General features: G+C 37.7%; 1 pseudogene; it reads left to right on the plus strand.

Moving 5' to 3' along the window:
* Window positions 1-4,819: 4,819 nt before the first annotated feature.
* LOC103663971 lies at window positions 4,820-6,628 on the plus strand (annotated as a pseudogene).
* The last annotated feature ends 2,701 nt before the right edge of the window (window positions 6,629-9,329 follow it).

The raw sequence follows: 9,329 nt of genomic DNA on the forward strand, positions 1-9,329 counted from the left end.
AAATATGATATAGGGTAGATTCAGAATAGAATGTTAATTTAATCAAGGTTAAGAAGTCACAGTGTAGATGTTGTCTTGGTGTTAGCTATATCATTTCCTTCAAAAAGCAGAAAAAGTACATCCATTTCTTGAGAGAAACTTGCCAGTTCAGAGACAGAAGAGAGAACAGATTTAAATATAATAGCCATGATCTAACCCTGAATGACTGAATGGATAATTATAATTTATAAAGTGACAAAAAGTGGGGTAGAGAGCTAAAGAGCTTTGAGGAGCCAAAATAATTATTTCTCAAAGAAAATCAGTGACAAATGGGGTCCTACGATTTTCCATAGGAAATTCCACATCATTCTGGAGAACAGAGAAAATGACAAGCCACACCTTAGAATTGAAAACTTGTCACTTAAAAAGTTCTTTGCTTAAAAATGCAATTAATGAAAGGTTAATTACTACCTCAAAATGGTACAGAGAATCTCCAAGTGTTCAGTGAAGGCACCCAAGATTATCTGGATTCCAATATTGGTAACACTAAGAACTTGGACGACCAAGTTCATTTCTTTGTTCTGTAAAATGGGGCTGATAATACTATCTACTTCAAATGATTTTGTGAGGATAAAGTTGAATGACAGGTGCAAAAGACTTGGTGCAATGTCTGGCACATAAGCCTTTAAGAAATTTTATTATATAATTATATATAATTATGTGTTGTAACTATTTATATACTATATACACATTATTATATATACACAAATAGATATTATTATACATAATATATTATTATATATTATGTACAATATATATTTATCTATGTCTAATTATATATTTATATGATATATGTTATTATCATTATACCTATTATGACTGTTGTCCTAAAAGGTCAGAATTTTTTTTAAAGATGTGCAACATAAAAGAGAAAACAACCATAGTTTTATTGACCAAATTCTAAGACATTAGAAATACTGGTCATTCCTTTCATGCCAGTTTGAGAATCGTTTATCTTTTAGCAACCCTGAACTGTCAGGAGTTTCCAGTTCTACTGATTCATGCTTCTCTCTGCTTTAACTCACACTTTCTCCTCTGCTTAGAATTTCCATTTCTTCTTCCCTCTTCCCTCTCTTCTACCTGCACAAATTTGCCTCAAGTTTTCTAATAGTCTTCAACTTTTTCCTGAAAGCCAACTCTAGCCCTACTAGTACAGGTTAGAAGCTTCTCTTCGGGGCTCCTTTAATACTTATGTAAAATTACCACTGGCTGTTTCATCATGCTCTTTTATAACAGTGTTTATGTTAGCCAATCTTCTTAAAACAAAGTCTGTTTTATGCCTTTGACTAACATTGCTCAGAATAGAGGCTGGTTTATCATAGGCACTTGGTAAATAGTATTTGGATTTGATTGGCTTGAGTCAGTATGTGGAATCTGTTAAAGCTGTGATACAAGTTGAAAATATTAATAGATTCAAGGAGTATTTGAAAAATACATAGATGAATGACGTAATGGCTTATAAAAAATGAATAAAGTAACATAGGTGCATTTAAATATTTTCATGAAGAACACTGCCCTCCAGGCAAATGTCCCTGCCATCAGGTGTGTCTGGAACCAACACACATGGTTTAATTAGATAAACCATGGGTGTTTTCTCATTCTGGTATTTTTTAAGTCTGGTGAATACTTGTGCTCCTTTATTTTCTCTCTATTAATTTCTCATTCATTAAGCCAGAACCAGTAATGTTCAAACAAAAGCACCTAGGGTAAAATAACCCCACTGATTCTTTATAAAATAAACATTTGCTTTGATAATAATTTATCTTATCAGAAATTATTCTTACTCTTACAACTTTCAATCCCTCCATAATTTGAAATATAAATTATATCTGACAAAACATGAAACTTACAAAGTGACTTACAACTCAAAGGATTTTCACTATTAGTATGAATTTGCATAGCAAACCTCAAGTCTCTTTCTTATTTATAAAAATTCTTTCTGAAGCATCTTCCATTTAATTGGTGTTGAAAACAATTCAATTTATATCACCTTCAATCCAATTAGCATATATTTATTGATTAAGGCAAAAGCAACCACAATGTGGTTCTGCCTTTATCTCATGTCCAACCTAGAGGAAAAGACATTTATTCACTGACAATCTTTTTACCGCTAAAAAAAAAAAAAAAAAGGATTTTTAAAAAGATTTATTTATTTCAGAGAGAGAGAGTGCACGGGATGGGGGGTGGGGGGAGAGGAAGAAGGAGAGAGAGAAAATCCTCAAGCAGACTCCCCGCTGAATAGGGCTAGATCCATGACCCTGAGATCATGACCTGAGCCAAAATCAAGAGTCAGTCGCTCAATCAACTGAGCCACTGGGGTGCCCCTAAAAAAAGGATTTGAAGTACAACATCCCTTCATGATAAAAAAAAAAAACCAAACCAAAAACTCAAAAAACAAAACAAAACAAAAACAAAACAAAAACCTCAACAAAGTAGGTTTAAAGGGAACATACCTCAACATCAAAAAGGCCACATATGAAAAATACACAGCAAATATCATCCTCAGTGGGGAAAAACTGAGTTTTCCTCTACAGTCAGGAACAAGACAGGGATTTCCACTCTCACCACTGTTTTTCTAACATAGTACTAGAATTCCTAGCCTCAGCCATCAGACAACAAAAAGAAAAAAAAAAAGGCAACCAAATCGGCAAGGAAGAAGTAAAATTTTCATTATTTACAGATGACATGATACTCTATATAGAAAACCTAAAAGACTCTACCAAAAATCTCTTAAAACTGATAAATGACAGATGCCTAGGTGGCTCAGTCGGTTAAGTGTCTGCCTTCAGCTCAGGTCATGATCCCAGGATCCTGGGATCAGGCCAAGTACTGAGTTGGGCTCCCTGCTCAGTGATGTGCCTGATTCTCCCTCTCCCTCTGCCCGTCCCTCCACTTGTTCTCTCTCTCTCAAATAAATAAATTTTAAAAAACCTGATAAATGAATTCAGTAAAGTCACAGGATAAAAGATCAACATACAGAAATCTGTTCCATTTCTATACACCAACAATGAAGCATCAGGAAGAGAATTTAAGGAATCAATCCCATTTACAATTGCACCAAAAACAATAAGATACCTAGGAAAAAACCTAAAAGAGGTGAAAGGCTTATACTCTGAAAACTATAAAACGCTGATTAAAGAAATTAAAGACGACACAAAGAAATGGAAAGATATTCCATGCTCATGGATTGGAAGAAAAATATTGTTAAAATGTTTATACTACCCATAGCAATCTACACATTTAATGCAATCTCTATCAAAATACCAACGGCATTTTTCACAGAGCTAGAACAAATAATCCTAAAATTTGTGTGGAACCAGAAAAGACCTGGAATAGCCAAAGCAATCTTGCTGGAGGCATCACAATCCCAGACTTCAAGTTATAATACAAAGCAGTAGTGATCAAAACAGTACAGTGCTGGCACAAAAGTAGACACATAGATCAAAAGAACAAAAAAGAAAACTGAGAAATGAACCCACAACTATATGGTCAATTAATCTCTGACAAAGCAGGAAAGAATATCCAAGAGGAAAAAGACAGTATCTTCAAAAAATGGTGCTGGGAAAACTGGACAGCCAAATGCAAAAGAATGCTACTCGACCATTTTCTTACACTAAACAGAAAAATAAATTCAAAATGGATTAAAAACCTAAATGTGAGAACCTAAACCATAAGAAATCCTAAAGGAGAATACAGGCAGTAACCTCTTTGACATCTGCTATAGTAACTGCTTTTTAGATATGTCTCCTGAGGCAAGGGTAACAAAAACAAAAAATAACTATTGGAATGTCATCAAAATAAAAAAGATTCTGCACAGAAAAGGAAACAATCAACAAAACTAAAAGGCAGACCTAGAATGGAAGAAGATATTTGCAAGTGACATATCTGATAAAGGGCTAGTATTCAAAATCTATAATGAATTTATCAAACTCAACAACCAAAACCCAAATAATCCAGTTAAGAAATGGGCAGAAGACATAAATAGACATTTTTCCAAAGAAGACATACAACGACAAACAAACATGAAAAGATGCTCAACATCACTGATCATCAGGGAAGTATAAATCAAAACTACAATGAGATATCACCTCACACCTGTCAGAATGGCTAAAATCAACAACACAGGTGTTGGCGAGGATGTGGAGAAAGGGGAACCCTCTTTCACTGTTGGTGGGAATGCCAACTGATGGAACCATTCTGGAAAACAGTTTGGAGGTTCCTCAGAAAGTTAAAAATAAAACTATCCTGCAATCCAGCAGTTGCACTACTAGGTATTTACCTAAAGAATACAAGGATACTAATTCAAAGGGATACATGCACCCCAAGGTTATAGCAGCAGTATCTACAATGGCCAAATTATGGAAACAGCCCAAGTGCCCATCAGCTGATGAATGGATGCAAAAGAAGTGGAATATTACTCAGCCATAAAAAGAACAAAATCTAGCCATTTGCAATGGCATGGATGGAGCTAGAGAGTATTATGCTAAGTGAAATAAGTCAGAGAAAGACAAATACCATATGATTTTATTCATTTGTGGAATTTAAGAAACAAAACAAATGAACATAGGGGGGAAAAAAAGAAAGAGAGAGGCAAATCAAGAAACACACTTCACTACAGAAAACAAACTGATGGTTACCAGAGGGGAGGTGGCGGGGGGATAGGTGAAATAGGTGATAGGGAATTAAGGAGTACATTTGCTGTGATGAGCACTGGGTATTGCATGGAAGTGTTGAATCACTATACTGTACACCTGAAGCTAATGTTACACTGTATGTTAACTAACCGGAATTTAAATAACAACTTTAAACAAAGAATTTGAGAGAAGGGCAAAGAAGGTGAGAAGGAGGGAGGAATGGGGGCCTGGAGAGGACCAGGGGTGAGCCAATGGTAGGCTCAGCCAGAGGGGATTTCCCCGAAGAAGGTTCCTCCAGCCCAAGTTCCCATCTACGGTGTTCCCCAATCTAGGGGACTCAGCGCCCAGACGCTGCTATGGGCAACATTTTCACTCAGTGCCAGGAGGGCAATGCGGTCGTCATTTGCCTGTGGTTGGACAACAGACAACAACCTCAACCAGGGGGATGATCATGGCTTCTCCCCCTTGCACTGGGCCTTCCGAGAGGGCTGTTCTGCTGTGGTTGAAATGCTGATCATGCAGGGGACATGAATCAATGTGATGAACCGTGGGGATGATGCCCCCTGCACCTGGCAGCCAGTCATGGACACCGTGATATTGTGCAGGAGCTGCTGCAGTATAAAGCTGACATCAGTGCAGTGAAAAAGCATGGAAATGTGCCCCTGCACTATGCCCATTTTGGGGGCCAAGATTGGGTTGCAGAGGACCTGTTGACTAATGGGGCCCTTGTCAGCATTTATAACAAGTACGAAGAAATGCCTGTGGACAAAGTCAAGGCACCCCTGAGAGAGCTCCTCCGAGAGTGGGCAGAGAAGATGGGCCACAACCTTTACCATATTCCATACAAGGACACATTCTGGAAGGGAAACACCCACACTCAGCCCTGAAATGGGACTCTGAACAAACACTCTGGCATTGACTTCAAACAGCTCAACTTTCTGGCAAAGTTCAACGAGAATCACTCTGGAGAGCTATGGAAGGGCCATTGGCAGGGCAATGACATCCTCATGAAGGTGCTTAAGTTTCGAGACTGGCATACGAGGAAGAGCAGGTACTTCATTGAGGAGTGTCCCTGTCTCGGGATTTTCTCGTGTCCAAATGTGCCCCCAGTGGTAGGTGCCTGTCAGTCTCCACCTGCTCCTCACCCCACCCTCATCACACACTGGATACCATATGGATCACTGTACATGACGACACCAATTTCATTGTGGACCAGAGCCAGGTTGTGGAGTTTGCATTGGACATGGCAAGGGGCATGGCCTTCCTACACACATTGGAGCCCCTCATCCTAAGACATGCACTCAATAACTGTTGTGTAATGATTGATGAGGACATGACTGCCTGAATCAGCATGGCCGACAACAAGCTCTCCTTCCAATGCCCTCGGCGCACGTATACACCTGCCTGGGTGGCCCCTGGAGCTCTGCAGAAGCCTGAAGATACAAACAGATGCTCAGCAGACATATGGAGTTTTGCACTGCTTCTGTGGGAACTGGTGACATGGGAGATACCCTTTGCTGACATCTCCAACATGGAGACTGGAATGAAGGTGGCACTGGAAGGCCTTCAGCCTAACATCACACCAGGCATTTCCTCCCATGTGTGTAAGCTCATGAAGATCTGCATGAATGAAGATCCTGCTAAGCAGCCCAAGTTTGACATGATTGTACCTATCCTGGAGAAGATGCAGGACAAGTAGAGCTGGAAAGCCCTTGCCTAAACTCCAGAGGTGTCAGGACACAGTTAGGGGAGTATGTCTTCCCAAAACAGCAGGCCTCTGGTTGCCTCCTCTGCCTCCAGTCATGGTACTACCCCAGCCATGGGGCCCATTCCCCTGACCCATCCCTACCACGGCAGCCCCCAAAGGGGCTAGGCTCAGAGCTTTGTCACTTGCCACACAGTATCTCCCAGCATGGGAGGAACCAGCCCTGCCTGTCACAATAAAGTTTAGTATGGGGGGGAAAAAAGGATTTTACGGTCCTCGATGAAAGACACCTATACAGAAAAAAGAAATAAGAAAGAATCAAAATAGTTTCAAGGCAAAGAGGAGAAAAAAACAAGCAATCAAATATGATGCAAAAGGAGAATGAAGTAATACCATAATATACTAGGTGGTGTTGAAACACAGGACAGGAAATATTTCCTTCAAGGTAGGAAAAGATGAGGGAAGATATCTGGGAATAGGTGGGATTTGAATTTGAATTCAATAGACAAGAAATGAATATAAATTAACAAAGACATATCAGGTCAAGGGAAAAGCTACAAAATCACAAAATTCTTGCTGAATGAGTATTTTTGTGATGTGAGTATGTAGTGTACATGGGAGGGATGTTGGTAAAGACAAAGCTAAGAGAGACCGACTGGAATCACATAGAGGAAAATCTTGGGCTACGTGCTAAGCAATTTAGGGCAAGGGAGAAATAGGAAAATTTTGAGAAGTGTATGACATGAGAATTCAAGCAGCTTTAAAGCAGAAGGAACTGGATGAGGAAAGAACAATTACATAATTACTGTAACAATAAAGGTAAGAAAAGATGGCAATCAGAACTAGGTCAGTGACAATATTCTTTAAGAATAGGAGCTGTTTTTTTTTAATATTTCGTAGACCTAACAAACTGCCTTGCATAAAATCAGTGCTTAAAGATTATTTTTTGATAGAAAGGATACAATTGTAAGGAATTCCTTCTTGTCCCAGTGCATGATAGAACTCACCTCGTGATGTTATGAATTAGCTTTTAATCTCTTCATATTTTCAGGAATAAGGATTAATTCTTGGAAAATACGAATATATTAGCTTGTATACACTGAAAGAATTGGGTTGCCAGTATGAATTTGAATACAAAATTTAGATTGTTAACTCAAAAGCTAAAAGTATCACAGAGAAGTAATTTACTCTAGTTGCTTGATTTTTAGAAAGACAAATTATCCAAGGGAATAATGTCAATAATATAAAATATTTCACTAAATGAAGAGTATTGGCCTCATTTCTTGCTTAATATAAGAAATATAGGAATCACATTCTTGAATAATTGATTGTAAGAAATTTTTTCTGAGTATATCATATAATCCTATTTCCTTTTCAATTTTCATTTTATCTATTTTCCCTATTCTATACATTATTAAACAGACAACCTCAGAATCCACGTATTTATTTAGAGCTCCATTCTCAGGGCTGAGTTATCTTACTGTTAGATGTTTGAGTTGCAAGATTATCCTTTGGAATTCCAAAAACTACCTTGGAGCAGCCATCCAGACCTTACCTCGTGGTTTGGATGCTTTGTCTGCCTCCTTACTGCCAATATCTCCCATTTGTCCATTGTAGATAAGAGCAAGTGGGATTTCAGTTTGGATATTGGTGAATAGGAGCTGTCACAAGGAATTTGAACAGTTCAGCACTCCTGAAATGTAGTTATTTCCTCCCTCTTCCTAGTGCTCATTATCTGTACTTCCCACATCCACGCACTGGCAAATGTGGCCCAATTCTGAAGTAGGATGTCTCTGTTCCCTATGAAGCATATAAACTGCAAGAATATCATCTACAATTCTTCTAATACTCCCACCATAATCTTTTCAACCAAGAACTCCTGAGGGCTTATTATTTAAGAAAAGTATGTAACTCTATGTTTATTTATTTTTACCCTTTTATTATCTCTTCTAATTTCATTTTTCTTCTGTATTTTTGTCAAGGTTGTGGCTCTAAACTATTAAGCTTCTGCTACAAGGAGCTCTTTAGGATAAAGATCAAAGGCAAATATGAAGAAGCCTAACATTGAACTGTCTCTTCAGTAGGGAACACGTGTTGTAATATTAACATCATATACATGGAAATAATTAATTACATTTAAAATGAAAAGTGGGAAATCCCTTGTCAATGAAAACCTGAACTTGCATATTAAGTTCCTAAGAGGCTCATGAAGATTATTAATCAATGTGTTTTCATCATTTCTTAAAAAATAAACAGAACTTTTAAGCTGAAGTAGTCTAAAAAAATAAGGCTCAATTGCTTTGTCATCATTATCTGAAAGCCACCATTAATATCTAGGTTTGTTTGGAATAAAAGATGAATGCTGCATTTTTTATTTTTTTTGAGAAATATAGTTTCCCAAATGAAAGGTCCTTGGGAACTCTAGAAGTTAAGGTTGACTCTATTAGGACTGCAACAGATGTGTCTGCCCTAAAGAAAGCCTCAGCCACAGAGAGAGGGGGACATCCTACTACTTTAGGCTGGTCTGGTACCTATCCAGCTCGACTCGGAGGACCGGCTGAAAACGGTGTCTCCTACTCCTCCGCCATCTTAACTCCTCTCCTACTACATTTTTAAACTCCAACATCATGACAATTATAAAAGACTAAAAGTAAAATTATTTTACATTCAAGAGCTTGATATAAAGCCATACTCAAGAATACATGTAGTATATTTTATTTTGAAATATAAAATTATAAAAGGATAAAGAGTTCATATAATGGATTTTTCAATGTTACCTATTTTCTCATGGTTTCTTTCAAAGGATTCATAAAATATAACCAGACCAAGAGTCTCTCAAAATGGAGACTTTATATTTATCTATGGAGAACTGAAAACAATAGCAATTTTAATTCAGTAAATAGCTTAATGTTATGGTAAGTATTGCCAAATGCAAGGGATAATGCTACCAA

The sequence above is a fragment of the Ursus maritimus genome, unplaced genomic scaffold (genome assembly GCF_017311325.1).
Source record: "Ursus maritimus isolate PB19 unplaced genomic scaffold, ASM1731132v1 scaffold_29, whole genome shotgun sequence".
Taxonomy (NCBI): Eukaryota; Metazoa; Chordata; class Mammalia; order Carnivora; family Ursidae; genus Ursus; species Ursus maritimus.